Raw genomic sequence first — 16,449 nt, 5'->3', positions numbered from 1 at the left:
GTCCTTTTTTATACCATATGTCCAACAACATATGAAAATTATCTAGCAGTTTCGATTATCTTTGTCACGCCTCTAAACTGGGTCCGCAACAGCGTTGCATATCCATAGTTCACACACATGGGCACGCAAGGCAAAACATTTTAATATCACCCTTTCCAAAATAACAAGTATGCAGAGTAACTAATGTTTAAATTTTATTAACAATAAGTAAAGGTTCCACAACTGGCATCCAAATAATCCACAATAAGTAAAGGTTCAATAAAATGAAATACCAAATTACTAATCCTTATCTACTGATTTCTGAATAAATGTAAATGAATCTAAGAATGACCAAACTAACTAATTCCACTTCCAATTCCTGTTCCACTTCTGTATCTATTCCTCGCTATCTGTAAAACAACATACGTGGAATGAGCTGACGCCTAGAGGGTGAACAGTGTCCTATAATAGATGGATCAAGTATGTAACACAATAAAATTACATAATCATGATATTTTTCCAAAGCGCATAAAGAGAACAACTCATCAATAATAATACACAATTTCATGATTTGCATGCAAGAATAACTGTTTAATATCATTGTCACCACTCTCATGACAACCAGAATTTCTAGTTTCACATCACCTGCTAGAAGAGGTCAACAATCGGTCGTGCAAGGTCACGGCCAGTTTTCACATCACCTACTAGAGCAGGTTTCCAGTTTCACAACCCGTACTGGACAAGGTTCCCAGTTTCACAACCCCTGCTGGGTAACGTAAGTCTATTTTCACAACCCCTACTAGACAAGGTCTTTGGAATGATCTTACGTGGCCTCGCACCGGTTTTCACAATTCCTACCGATGCAGGTAGAGAATAACCAATTCTTAGTAACAAGATACATGCAACACATTATGTCACTTTGGCCCACACGGATCCAATACTTGCATGAATATTTAATTATAGAAACAACACAATCGTACTTGATTCATGGATCAAAATATAACAAGCTTTCATATTCAAAATCAATACTATTTATGTCGATAAAACACTACCATGATCAACAAGTGCAAACAACAGCCAATGCAATCGTACTTGATCCATAGGTTTGAAACCAATGAAAACAAAATATTAAAACATACTCTCATGCTTTTAATACCGTCAATATACATGGTTCCCAGATAAAATAATAAACATGCTTTCAAAATATGGAACATGGTTTGTAGAAAACGTAGTTATAGGAAACAAGCCACTCACCAAGATCTTATGCAAAAACTCGTCACGCACGAACTTCAACCAAGGTCTTTCAACTCTCACAAAGATTACCAAAAATTACCTATTATTTCAACTTAGAATCAAATCAATTTCTGTAAAGTTTCAGAGAAGTTCAAACAGACCTCAAAAGGACCTTAAAAGGCCGAAAACCAAGCTGAAAGAGCCAAACCGGGCAAAATCCACCGACGTCTAGTCGGCAGACTGACCAGGACCTTGGTCAGTTAGTTGAGACCGGTTTGGCCGGTTGAACGGGGTTCAATTTTGGGTTTTTCTTCCACACGAAATCCCTCCGAAAACTCTGTTTTTCATCCATAAAACATAAATCTATTTTCTTGGATTATCCTGTAAGTCTTACAATGGTTTGGATTCTTCGAACACGAAGAAATCTTTGGAATCTTTTGGACAAGAACAATTCCCATAACACTGATTTCCCAAAAATCAATTTCAACAGATCTTTTCCGTTTGAAAACCCAAAGTCTTTAACTTCTTGACAGTAAGGGGTCATCAAGATTCTATTTAGGTCTCTGTCTTTTCTCTTCAAAATCCCTCATCCATACCTAGAATAACAACAAGAACTATTTGGATGGGTTATCTTAATTTTGCAAACCCACAATCCTAGGGTAGATCATGATTTCTCCCAACTCTATTTGCAAACCGCAGATCTCTAGAGGGTTTCATCTCCAAGAAAAGAAAAACTACAAGTAACTGACTTGGACCCAACACATACCTCAGGGGTGTGTCTGGATTGTCGGAATCAGGAATCGGAGTATGCATTACTTTTCTTTTTATTCCGATTCTCTTGGTAAAGGGAATCTTGATTCCAATTCTGATGTTTGGCTAAGCATCAGAATTGTGTTAATTGGCGTCTAGATCTCTTTTCCCCTTTTCTCTATTGTTTTCTTTCTTTTTAACCCTATGAAAACTTTCTCAAGATCACCATGCTGCCTAGAAAGATTAAGACATGTATTATAATCAAAACAAAATAAAAAAAAACTACAAGATATTGATTCAAGTTTTATTGAATAAATCTATTTTTTATGGTGCAAATTCAATTTGTCTTATATACATCAAGGATGATGACAAAGCAAAATTTACCAAAAAAATGATAACAAGAGAAAGCCCTCAGTTAGGGGTGTCAATGGATCTAGACGGTCCGATGGATCGTCCGAATCCGAACATTAATCAACGGGATCTAAACATATGAATAGGATCCATGGGCATATTTCGGATCATCAAATCTGGGATCCGAAAAATTTTGGATTGTGCATGGGCACGCCACAAATGCCCATTGGATAGTCACGATCCGAAATGGTTTACAAAAATACCCTCCAAATTTTGTTAACGCTAACCCTTCTATGAAGGGTATTTTGGTCAAAACCTCTCTTATCACTTAATGAATCGGATGGGAATGCGATTTCACTCATTTCAGTAGTTTCACTGCATACTTTCACGAAGGAAAAGAGAGAGGGGTTTTGTTCTTTATGCATCATATTATTTGATAAAAGTTATACATTATATTTGTGTATGTAATTTTGATTAGTTTTATTGTTTACAAGCAGTATTATACACATAGATTAAACATAGATAAATTTTTTATTTAGTTGAACAAAATGCATAGAGACACACTAATAGTGGACTGCCATTCTATCTCTTTTTTAAAAAATTAATTGTTTACTTAGTTTAGTGGGACATAATAGGACACTCCAATGGACGATCCGAATTAAAATGGATCATGATCATGACGTGGAAAGTAGGATTCAAAGAACAATCCGACTCTGACCCGACCGATAAGGAATTTGAATGGGTCGTGACTGTGACATGGTGGATCCGACCCGAAGTGGATCCGTTGACACCCCTACCCTCAGCAGCTATTTCTGTAGATATGAAGTAAAAGATATAGGTAAAATCCAAAAAAATGGGGCAAAAATGTTGGTGGGAATTTGGAGAATATAGGTTTCTATAGAGTTGCTTCAAGGCGCGTAATCGCTTTCCTTAAGACAAATTTCGCCCCCACCAGTTGTGTGCAAAGGGGATCCGCAAATTGCCTCCAAGATACAATGAAGCCTTGTAGGAAGGTCCTACAAATGTTTGATGACACTTTGCACAAGTGGAATCAAATCCAAAATACCTTTTCAAGAACTTCAAGCCTTTGAGAAAAAACACAAAACTGTTTCTGCAGAAAACTGTTTTAGTGCACTGTTTTAGTGAACTAACTAACTTGAAAAACAAAGGAATAGGAGATTGCTTGAGAGAGAGAGAAAGTCCAGCAATAACTGATTTTTAATATCTCTGAAAAAGACAGATTTCTGCTCATTTTATATAGCAGTAGATGTCTATTCATTAAGGGGAACATCCCTTCAAGACATCTCTTGTATTGATTTTAATAATGACCATTCGACCACAACCCTTGTGATTTAAGTGTTTTGGATCATCCACAAGGTGTCACTTGTGTTTGAAAAACATCCATGACTGTTGGGAAGCAAAAGACATGAAGAAAAGTTGAAAAACGGAAGTGAAAAGCCATGTCCATTTCCTTCCAACAGATAGTTTTTCGAACAGCCGCGGTCTACCGGGCTACCGCGGTCGCCCGCCGGCATGCTTCTGTTCATTTTATTTTTGACGATCCAAAGAACCGCGGTCGCCCGCCCATACCCTTCTAGAAATTTTTCAAGTTTCAAGTAACCAATCCGTGGTCGCTCGGGATACCCCGGCCGACCAGCCCTGTCTTAAAATTGTTTTTCTATTTTAAATAAAACTTGTTTCTTCTGCCGAAATCTCGGCAAACTCGAAACCCCTTTGTCCATATAGCGTCGTTACTCTGCTGAATTTCGGAGAACGCGGGGCCCTATTTTTTAAATAGCGGCGTTGTTCTACCGAAATTACGGCAAACCCGAAGCCCCTTCGCCCGTACAGCGCTGTTACTCTGCTGAATTTCAGAGAACGCAAGGCCCTATTTTCTAAATAACACCGTTGTTCTGCCGAAATTTCGGCAAATCCGAAGCTCCTTCGTCCAAGAAGCACCGTTGTTCTACCGAAATCTCGACAAAACCAGAGTCCTCTCGTCTAATCAGCGCCGTTACGCTGCCAATTTCTCGACAAGTTCTTTCGCTCCTCCGCTCAATTTACATTTATTTTTCAATTTTCTGTATTTATATTACAAAACTCGGTGCAGGGTAGTTACGGGGTGTCGAGCAACCCGACTTGACCCGAAACCCGATTTCCAATTCCGATATGTGCTTAAATGTGCTTAAAACCCGATTTCAACTGAACACATTTCCCATTGAAGCTAGAAATGTGCTTAAATTTCAACATAAATTTATCCTTCAGTTCAGTTACAAAGAGTTTTTATATGGTGGATGCCTGTGTAGGAATGTGAGCAAAAAAAAACAGTGAGGCCCACAAAAAACATGTGCATGAATTGGAAATTGGGTTGGGTCGGGCTGAGCCGATTACAAATCGGGTTGGGTCGGGTTGAGCCCAACCGGGTTGGAAATCGGGTTGGGTTGAAAAATGGGCTCCTCGGTTTGGGTCGGGTTGGCCTCAACCCGACCCGAGTTGCACCCCTACTTCTTATCCTACCACTCTGTCTCTGGTCCTACCATAGACAAACGAGAGAGACAAGAGCCCTGACGCTCATGGTGTTGGACAAACGGAGGGAATCATTCTTTTCCCTTCTGCACTGGCTTTTCCGTTTGATTTAGTTAACCTGATTGTGGTCAGCTGCGAGATCTTCGGGAACTCATATAACAGAATACGATCTCAATCAAGATAACTGTCGCTTAACCCGGAAGGGTGTGGCGCTTTGGCGTAAAGTCATGGGTTTGCTCCCCAGTGACGAGCGTTCGAATCCCCCCTTGCTTACCCGATGCGCGTGCTTTCCGGGTGATTGCGCGCATCCGTAGGGAAATAGTCCTACCCCCGAAGGGGGTGGGGACACCCTTCGTTACCAGAAAAAAAAAAAAAAAGATAACTGCCGCTTATTTTCTTTCTTTTGTAAATTCATTTTATTTACATTCTGAAATTAAGCGTAATTTAAATAAAGGATAAAAGGATGAAGTTATCCTGATTAAATTCTTCAAAAATGCCAAATCAAGTTAAGAGACCGGATTCATCCGGGCAAGAGGGGTGCTTAACACCATCCCTGATTGTAACCATAACCCTTACCCAGATATCTGTAAGGACCATGCCTTAACAAAAAGAGCAAAATTAAAGGTTCTAGGCCCAGAGCAAAAGAACCCCTTTGATTATTGTTCTTCCAATGAAACTCGGGTACTTATCCTCTTTTCATCGGAAGAACAGGCACGGGTCCTAGGCCCTAACCTAGGTGGCGACTCTGAGTTTCTCTTTCTTATGAAGTCCGAACGACGATCCCGAGTTCACAAAAAAAAGTAGATCAACAAACACTCCCAGAGAACCCGATGTGGTGATACCTCGCCGCCCAAGCGCGCACGGGAAAAAACCGGCTCCCAAACTATATCATTGCAGCAACATTGCCATTATCGTCGTTAATGGCATGTTTCAGTATGTGGAAGAAAAGGGAAATCGAGAGAGAGAGAGAGAGAGAGAGAGAGAGGGAGAGGGAGAGAGATTTTCGGAAGAGATATTGTCAGTTTAGGAGAGAGAGAGAGAGAGATTTTGGGAAGAGATATTGCCGAGAGAGAGAGAGAGAGAGACGGGAATAATCAAATACCACCTCTCGTGGTGGGTTTCGATTTCCGATGTTATCTCCCCCAAAAATTCAGCCCGGAATAAGCTATTCCACCTATTTTTTACATCCAAACGTCGGAATTGACGGAAACGGAATGGGATGCCCATTCTTGATTTCGATTGTGGCCATCCAAATGCACCCTAAGAGAAGAAAATGTTTTTTCCTTGCTCAACTCTCTGAGGTAAACTTCTGCAGGATTTTTAGTTCAACATGAGTATTTACAACTCTTTATAAGGAGTCCTAATTGGTTTAAAATAGAAAACCCTAGTTTTGTTTATCTAGGAAACCTTCCTTGATCAAATCTCTTAAATTTTTGGTTTTTTTTATTTTAGGATAGAAATACCCCTCCCCAAAAGAATTTACATTTTGGGGTAATTGGGGGTATTTCTATCTCAACAAATGATTAAAGCTCATATGTTTATACATGTGTCCGTGAAATTATATGTTATTAGCTTGTTCATGCGCGTAATATGTGTATGTAATGCAGAGCCGACACAACGGATAGTTTCGATACCAAGTGAAGCGAGGTCGCACAACGGATAGTTCTGAACTAGATGATGGATGTTGGGGTATAGAGTGGCAAAAATTGACACTCAATAGGAAACCGACACGTGTCCAGGGGGTAAAAGTGTAACTTCACGCTCTGTTTGTGGAAACCCTAGAAACCCCATGCTACAAAGAGGCAGCTCTATGAAGCAGCCGCCAAATACAGGATCCAGCAATTTGGGCCACCAAAGGTAGCTATTTGATGTTGGATACTCTTCCTTCTGAATATGATTCGCGCAGTCCTAGAATCCCACTATTCTAAGAAACCTAACAATCGCAGCACAATCTTGGGAATCCCTATTCCAGGAAAGTCAGTACTCAAGATAAGGGATCCTATATTCCAAGAAACTGATTCTATCTAAGCGAGGAATCAGGAAATTTACTAAATCCCGAAGAGATCCTCCAGCCAATCAAGGGAGAGCCCAAATGGGGCAACTCGCCCTCTCGTTCCAATTAATCAATCAGGGAAGAGCCCCCAGAGGCAACTTTTCCTTCCCATCTCCAAGGCCCTCCATCTATATAAATTGTCTTAAACCAATATTCTCATTCTCTATACATATCTGTTGTGGTTGCTAACTAAACCATAGGAGGGCCTTCCCGGAGAACAAACTTTGAGTAGGTCTTCTGACTATTTATTCAAGTACATAGGCAGCTCTTCTTCAACTAGTTCGAGGCCATCTCAGCCACATCTAGATTTTTGCCACAACAAATTGGCGCTGTCCGTGGGACGATACAAAAGCTTCGAAGAGATATGAGTATGGCTGCTAACAAGAAGGCACATGAACCAAATCAAGCAGAGGGGGGCGATCGGCCCCAAAAGCAGTAACCCGGGGAGACAAATAGCATCTCAGATTGGCGTCCCTCTCCCCAAAGGCCGGTCAGAGGTTTCACAAGGTCCTCCACCTCCACCGACTGCTCCCACAGTGGAACAGTTCAAAGTCCTTGTTCAACAGGTCACAGTCCTCGCTGATCAGCTCAAAAGATTTACTGAATAAGCAACGACCAGGGCGCGAACAGAAGATGGACCCGCACAACGAGAAAGAGTAGCAACTTGGGGAGAAGAAGAACCCCCATGCCACGAACACCTCTCTCGTCCGACTGGCATCCTCGGCACACCAGAGATCATTCTGAGTCCTCGAATAATCACTTTCGTAGCCGGAGAGATCGTTCGAGGTCAACAGATCGCTGTCCAAGACGCCAGAGGGTTTCTCCAGACCCCTCGGAATGCCGTCTCCACCACAAAAGGAGTCCAGGGAGCCACTCAGATTCTGTGTCGAGTCCCATGCAGATAGATGGACCTGCACAAGTAGCAAGACCAGATCGCAAAACTGCTCGTGTGCAGCGGAGGATTTACGAGATGGATCACCGTCTAGGAGAACTCCTGAGGGGGAGCAATTTGGATGGATCGACTGCCATTTAATAATAAACCCGCCTTCACTAGAGAATTTCTCCGTGCATCCATGCCATGTGGATTTAAGATGCCACAGCTTCATCAATACAACTAGACAACAGATCCAGTCGATCACCTCGAAAGTTGTAAGACCATGATCCTGCTGCACGGGGCGTCCAATAGATTAATGTGCCGGGCCTACCAACCCCTCTCGCAAGAGTCACATGTGACCCGGGCTTTAGCCCAGATCCATAATCTCCTTTGACAAATTCGGAGATCGCCTTGTCTATCATTTTCTTAGTAGCAGAAGACACCGAAGAACGGCCTTGTCATTGATGGCAGTAAAACAGGAGAAGGAGGAATAGCTTAAAGATTTCATTGGCCATTTTAATTGGCAATCCCTCCAAATCCTGAATTTGGATTGCGCTTTAATTTTTCCAGATTTGATCTGACCCGTCAGATCAAGATTGGATCAATCGGATGTGATCCTGAGAGAGTGCGATATGCACTGTAGGATTGCTCGTATGGGTTCCAATGGCTAGTGCCGGGTTGGCCTTGATCCGGTGCATTGGAACGTGCCTAACGGCTAGTAGCCAGTCGGGTGCCATATGGATCGTTGGTTCGTGTCCATTCATGTCCCAATGATCAGAAGCCGATCGGGTGCGATCCGAGGTGGAATGGTGATCGGATGTGATCTAGCGGCTATAGGGGAGGAAGGGGTTTTACACAACCTAACAGTCATTCCAGGATTGATCTGAACCGTTGAATCACGGATGGGCACGATCTAACGGACAAAATTAGAACCGATTTGGAAGAGGCCCTGTAGAGGTGCTTTTCACACTGAAAAGACACCAGAGGCTCCATAAATAGAGCAAATTTCTGCCATTCATGGACAGAAATGAAATTACCCAACATTACCATTATTCTAACAATTTCAGACTACTACTACTCTCTTTCAAAGACCTCCAAAATCATTTTTAAACTGATTCATTATTTTTCTGTTCTAGATAATGTTATTCTGTAGAAACAGTATCTAGAAATTTCTCAAAGGCTTGCTACCCTCAAGGGTATTTCGGATTTGATTCCCCTTGTGCATGGCATTATCAAATGTTAGTAGGACATTCCTACTAGGCTTCATTGTATCTTGGAAGCAGTTCGCGGATCCCCTTTGCACACTACTAGTGGGGCAAATTCTGTCTCAAGGACAGCGGTATCGTACCTTGAAGCAAAGCAAATTCATTCTTTTCTACCACCAGTACCCATATGAGCCAACATAGGGGAAAATCGAACAGGGGAGAAAATTGTTGTTATATATTGATTCAAAGGCCCTCCGCTGAACCTTAAACCCCTGTTCAATCCAGTTAAAACTAACAGATGTAGCCGTCGAAGTGGAGAACATATGGTGAAGCCATGAGAGTGTGGATAAATATGGGTATCAGTACTCAATGCCGGAAAGGGTGCTCGCTTCCCTAGACCCATCGCTCCTGTTCCATATTAACCCAAACTGCTTCAAATTGTTGCCCAAATTCAGCAAGGTTGAACCCTGAAAATGGCGGTTGCAATCTCACAAGAATCTGTTGCTATTTCAGCCGCTTTCAAATAAAGTGATCAACTTGCTATTCAGCACATCTCTACACAGTGATTTAAGACACCGAGTGGCCTCACCAAAAATGGAAATCAGTCCAAAAGTTGCCTAAATATTAAGAGAATTCAGCTGCCTGTCTTGAAGGCAAACTACTACTTCATGTTTCAGCAACCTCTAGCATTGGAAGGCACCAATCGTCCCACTTGCCTGTCCATGTTAGCAAACACATTAATATGTGATGTATTTCTCTCTTAATCCATTTCCACTATGTCCTTAGCAATCAATAAAAAGGCCTGTCCAATTGGTAAGTTGGCAGTTGGGAAGTAAGTTATCAATGGGGAGCTTGTCTAATGAGAAATGATCTTGAAAGAAATAACAAGATGTATGTTAAAGTATAAAAGATATATAACGCCTTTCTCCAATAGCTTAAGCTTTTGGAGAAGTTGGTAAGTTAACATGGTATAAGAGCCAAAGGTCTCGAGTTCAAACCTCCCGGATAGCAAAAATCCACGAGGTCAGCCCAAAGTGGGACCACATGTGCCATGTGTTTGCCAAGTGGGCCACACGTGCGGGGGAGAGTTAAAGTATAAAAGATATATAACGCCTTTCTCCAACAACTTAAGCTCTTGAAGAAGTTGGTAAGTTAACAATGTAAAACTTGTTCCATTTAGAAACCGGCTGCCATGCAATTAGGAATTCTGAGAATCAACACTAATAGAGCCTGCTTTAAAGGTCACTTGGCTTGGAATCAAGGAGGAAGCCTTAATAACATTACCTTCAAATCCTAAGGCATGCCAGCATACTTGAGGCCATCGACTTTTATTAGATACTTGAGTTTCAATCCTCAAATGAACAGAGATGATCTGTCCACTATGCTCAGGCTCTGATAGCTAATAGTTCACCCAAGGGTGGTCACACTGGAAACAGTTGTTTGCATTGTAGGCGCAAGTTGCTCACAACATTCTTTCCACAAACATTCACTGTCCTATTCGCTGGGGAGATTGTTGTAGTAAAGGGAAGCCCAAGCTTTTGACCAAAAGAGGCCAATTGGATGAAGGAAAAGGCTGAAAATGAGTCACGCAAATGTGATTGTCATTTGTAAGTCCGGTGCTTAGAACTCCCTCCAATGGAACTCGATCACTTCTTCACTTGCTCACAAAAACTAATGGGAAGCACCATTGTATTTAGCTTCAAATTCAATCCCAAAATAACTCTTGATTTAGACCAAGCAAGAATACAAACAGAACTGCTCTTGGCAGCCACTATTTACGAATCACACTTTAGACAACAAGTAAGGTTAAGTCTTATCTGGTGCAGCTGCATTCATCCAAGGATAAGAACAGACTTATACTTGGAATTCGGCGAAGCTTGGACCCTCAAAAGATCAGTAACTCAGAGGTTGATATTAATAGATCCTATATGGTTATCTCATAATAATAAAAACTTTGGGTCGGTGCCAATTCTGAAGAGTGTAGTTGGAACTGAGTTGTAATGACTGGTGCCCCAAACCCTTAAAACAACTTGGGCATGCAAGGCCGAAAATCAACAAATAACCACCTTCCATTTTTTCAGAGCAACAAGCGGAAGACTATCAATATTCAAAGAAATCCATAAACATCCAAATAAGAAATAACTCATGATTCAAAACACTCATGTTCCATCACAACTATAAAAGAAATCCCTACCACCAAACAATCCTTGACCTATGCTCAGGAGCAATCGATTTGGTCTAGAAGTGATAATTCAGTTCGGACCGGATGTCCTCGTGTAAAATTCAGAACAATTGCATCAGCTCCTATGGAGATCAGAACTTCACCTTCGAAACACTCCTCTTGACTTATGCTGGTCTTTGATTTCACTTTACGAAAGCAGAATTCACAACAATTTGAAGAGGTCTGATCATGTGGCTTCCGTTCTTGGTCAGATCAGAAATGAAACTAGGAACTAAAACGATCAAAAGATTGAGGGCACTTAATTGATGAAAGAGATTCCACAAGCCAGTCGATCAACTTCAGAACTACTTTATAATTCCAGAGAGTCTCAGCTTCAACAATCATAACAGCTCTTGTGAAGTGAAGCTGAGAACCAAGCGTCTCAGTTCTCAGAAGAAACTTGGGACATGTATTTCTTTCTTTTATTTCAGATAATGAGATCCAGGATGAGATAAGAATGGCACTTCCCTCAGCTTGACTCTGACACAACTTTGATGTAGATCAAAGATCGCAGATGTACTATTATGGAAGATTGGCCACCAAGCTCTAAATCCAAAAGGTATCAAATAGATGAATGCGAGTGTTGCTGTGTAATTTTCTTAAATCCATGAAGAGAAGAAAGTGCAAATAGTGCTTGCTTACGGTTAATGAATTTCACCCAATTTATATCCCACCCATCAATATCCAATAAAAGACCAAATTAACAATTGGGCATTAAGGCAAACATGCAATATGTACTACAAATACATAATACCATTACAATTCAGTTAATAAAGGAAGCCCTAAGCACAATCAATCATAAGTCAAAAGATCATTCACTGTGATAAAATTTTCATGTGAAAATCTGTGTCACAAAATAAGTCCACTTAGAGGTGTCCAAATACAAGAAAAGCATGGTGTTTGAATGGTTCAGCAAATACAGACATAGTGCATATGGTGAGGCTTCTGTGATTTTAGTCTTAAGGAAAAACCAAAAGGAAAACGATATTCGTTAATTTCATTAGCTGAGATATGTTTCACAAGGTATACTAACTGTTCAGCAATAGAGGCCTTGCAAAGAGTGACCAATGCAATCATCATTCACAGTTGCTTTAGACAGTGACATTGTAGACACCTGTCTACTCTCATTTCATGTGAATTCAAGCCCAAGAACCGTAATCAACAGCATTTTCTAAAAGATTGCAGTCCAAGCTTTGCTTCCTGCACAAGTTCTTCACAAAAAAATTGTAACATGCATTTCATCGAGCACTTGCAATTCTTCCTCCCATTGAAGCTTATTTTATGCCTGAATGGAATTTAAGTATCAAGCTCTTTAAGAGTTCTCAGAAGGAGAGCATTCGGCCAATCCAAACTATAACAACAGAAACTACACATTTAAAAACCGGCCATGAGAGAGACTTAGTTACTTAAGTTACGTAGAGTTAACGAGAGACCACCCAATCTCCACATCTAAATGACCAATACCTAGGCTTTAGTTTAAAAGGCAATCCAAAGGTGTGAATTCAAATTGTCCTTCACAAGCATTTGACCAAACAAGAAACAAGCACTCTCAACTCAATTAGCAACATAAGCATTTAGAGTAATGGAATCGGCCAGCCTTGGAGGAGAAACTAGTTCCTATATTAGTGAAACCCAAATCCAACCTCGCAGAACTCTATTTTATGTTGTGGTGTTCGGTTCTCCTCCTCTCTAAGGATCAAGTCCACTACTATATTCAATTAGATACCAACTCTAGAAAAATAAGAAGGCTTGCTCGAGAATCAGTTCAAAGGTAAGGTCTGTTCACCTTGATCAGCCATAGCACACACAGATAAATTCAGAGTATCCAAGCACAAAGTTACTCTGCCATCGATTTTAATAGGGTTTTAAGGGATTCAATAACAGAAAAGTCTAAACACTTACTGGGATGTTTCTGAACGAATTTTCAAGCCAAAATGCCCAGGAATTTGACCTCCACACCGACAGTCACACGAATAGGGGATGCAACAGCTTCTACAACTTGGAAAAACTTGCAATCAACAAGGTAAGATTATAGGAGAGGAGAAAAACTTCATGCAAAAGCTTTGAAACTCCTTCCAATATCTTGGAAAGACACCCTAAGTTGGAAATAAAAATTTATCAAAAAGCTCCTCTCTAATGACGAGCTCCACAAATGTAAAATAAAGATCTTTGGCTGCGACTCGCTCTACATATATGACTCGGGCATTCCTAAATCCATGTTAACAGATTGTGAGGATGGAATACTCCGATTCATGTATTTATAAATTTAACTAGTAAAAATGCACGTGCAATGCACATGGATGACATATTCTTTGTGTAAATTACATATTCATTTATATTACCTATCGCATGGGAAATTGTGAAAAATACTGATCTCAAATCCTCTAGAAATGCAAAAAAATTTACCTAAAATCTGTAGAAAATTTTACATATTCATCTATATTACGCATTAATTTTTGTCGATGTCGTGTGCTAAAGTCACACGCGTATGGTGGCTGGTCTAAATTTTAGGTCCTAAAAACTTTTAAATTTTAGGTCCTAAAAACTTTTACCCAAGAGAAATCTTTATTGCATTGGAAGAAAAACATTTATATGGAAAAAACAATTCGTTAGGCAAATGTCCTCTTTCCATGATTTAAAGGGAATTGATATGGTTATGGTTAAATTAGAATGATGTTATCATAAATTGAAGGTCCCTCCAAATAAAAATTAAATAGGGTTGATCGTTGATAAATATTTATTGGATTGCAGGAAAAAATTGGGGGAATTTTTTTCCCCATGATTTAGAGGGAAATGATGGGATTAGTAAGCCCGTGTAGTGAAGTATTGTTTTTTAATAAACAACCAGGGTCCCCGCCAAACCCCAGCTTACCTATGAAAAAACAATGTCCATATGATCATTCCCATATGATGATCCTACCCTACAATCTATAGAGGAATGGTATATTTTGGAAACCTCTATAGATCATTGGGTTGGGATCATCCTATGGAAATGATTTTCGCACACAATCTATGGTGTAAGTCCGTATAGTCAAGTATTTTTCAACAAGTACCGTACAACCTATACCATATGATGATCCAAACCATCCATTTGATGGGCCACAATATAAATCAATTGTTCCCAAAAAATCATTTCCATATGATGATCCTAGCCCTACAAACCTTGTCATACAACCTATTTACATTGTGGCCCATCAAATGGATGAATCGGATAATCCTATGGGGTAAGATGTATAGAACTTGTGAGTGCCTACAAACATCTAGGTTTTGTGGCCCACAATATCTAAATTTCTCATTTATCCTGAGAAATTGTATGATGAAAGGTCGTATAAACACGTAAAGGTGGTACTACAGAGGTGCCACCCTTGATATTTGATCCAACAGTGAGCTTCCGTTGGATCAAATATCAAGGGTGGGATGATGGGTACGTCATACGTGTTCATGTGGCTTTTCATCATATAATTTCTCAAACGGATTTTTTAAGATTTTTTTTTGTATAGGAATTTGCTAGCCACCATCGTCGAGGTCACTTGTCGGCTTGTCGCCCATCCTTTGCTGCAAAGATTGGCTGAAGTACGATTTGTGCAAAGGTGGCTAGCAATAAATCTAGCAAACAATAATAATCATTACGGCTATGTGCAAAAAGATTGGCAGAATACTAAGTTTTAAATGAAAAATTACGGACAAATGGAAGCAAAGTAGAAAAATTACGGAAAAAATACCAAAACAATGTAGTAAAATATGACAATTGCTGAAAAAACTACAAAGAAAATTCAACATTTATGACAATTACGGAAAAAATAAGGGCAGAATTAAAAGGACACATGTGCTTTTTTTGGTCGTATTGTAGGGGTAAGAGGGTCACGAAAATGACGAAAAAACCATAGAAACCAAGGAGATTTACGAAAGAATAGCTACCAACAGGCGGGACATGAGGAGAATTTCACGAAAAGAACGTGCCGAAAAATATAGGATTCTCCCTTGTAGTATAGTAAGGATTAAGGAGAAGGGTATTTAGGTCAATTTAAATTAAGTTCAGTATTTATCATGTATTTCTAAATACTTAAGTTTAACATGTTTCTCTTCAGAAGAAGATAGAGAAGCTTCCCGAGAGAACTTCGACACCGGAGAACTTGTTCGAAGGTAAGATTATTGTAAATTATTCACGTCATTTTCTTTGATATGCACCTGCTCTAGTTTAATCTTGATTAAATCAGTAGTTGTTGCTCATGTCTCCACTGTCAATCGTCGTCCAATGAGGTTATAATGACTAAACTAGACCTGTCAGAATCCTCTCGTCACGAGGACTCTACTGAGTCTGGCCTCGGTCAATTCCGTCGAACAGTGACGGAGATATGATCATTTGAAGATGGAAAATCAGAAGAAATCTTGCATCCAAAGAAAATTGGATCCTGTCGGGACAAACGACAGTGGATTGAAAGTCGATCGACCATCCAAGGGCCTATATCCTGAGCACGATCGACCATGACTGGGTACAATAGACCATCCAAAAGTCTCGGACTGAGAGTAGGTCGACTTTGCCCTCACACGATCGACGTTCAAGAGGGATTGTTTCCTTGGTATGATCGACTGTGGGATGGGTCGGTTGATCGTCTGGGAGGCTTTTTCTATGGCCGGATTTCTTTTGATACTAGTTTTTTGGGTATGTTCTAATAAAAGTGGTTGTAGAAGTGCCTTTTCGGCGATCTTGTGGATCAGATATCTAATTGTAGAGTGATGAAAGTGTCGACCAGATCTTCAATTTTTTTATGCTTTCTTATCCAAGTTGCTAAAGGATCTTACAAGTGGATCAAAATCTTCAAGAACACTAAAATTTCCTTGATTCACTAGGAAGAAATAAGTTGGATTAGAAGAAGAAGCTGAAAATCAAGCATCAAACCTTCAATTTCTATGAAAAAAATATAAAAAAAACTTTTACAAGGAGAAATTCCATCCAATTTCCTAAAACTTGGATTCCTTTTTTCAAATTTCAATCAAACTCAAAAGCAATTACAAAATGAAAAGGACACATACTTATATAGGTTGCCTTGCAATGTAAAAGACAAATATACACCTAAATAAAGCCAAAATGAGCAAACTAGACAACTAAACCACAAAATAACCGAACTTCTCCTACCAAGAGAAAAGTCCACTGAAGACTTAAGAAAGAAGGAAAATTACAAGCACGTCACTATATGAGATAAAAACAAACTTCCCTTAGGAGATATGAAGGCCGATGTAGAAAATCCAGGGGATG

General features: G+C 40.0%; 1 long non-coding RNA gene across 1 annotated transcript; it reads right to left on the bottom strand.

Moving 5' to 3' along the window:
• Positions 1 to 170: 170 nt before the first annotated feature.
• On the bottom strand, positions 171 to 13,441 carry LOC143879169 (uncharacterized). The gene is made up of 2 exons (XR_013251162.1): positions 13,095 to 13,441; positions 171 to 389 (listed from the first exon to the last, which is right to left on the bottom strand). It is a non-coding gene; the product is annotated as an uncharacterized LOC143879169 (long non-coding RNA).
• Positions 13,442 to 16,449: the final 3,008 nt, after the last annotated feature.

The sequence above is a fragment of the Tasmannia lanceolata genome, unplaced genomic scaffold (genome assembly GCF_043159265.1).
Source record: "Tasmannia lanceolata isolate RefF3 unplaced genomic scaffold, GAP_Taslan_0.1 ptg000002l, whole genome shotgun sequence".
NCBI lineage: Eukaryota > Viridiplantae > Streptophyta > Magnoliopsida > Canellales > Winteraceae > Tasmannia > Tasmannia lanceolata.
Note: the sequence above shows the minus strand (reverse complement) of the source record. Positions and strands in the feature narration are given on the sequence as shown.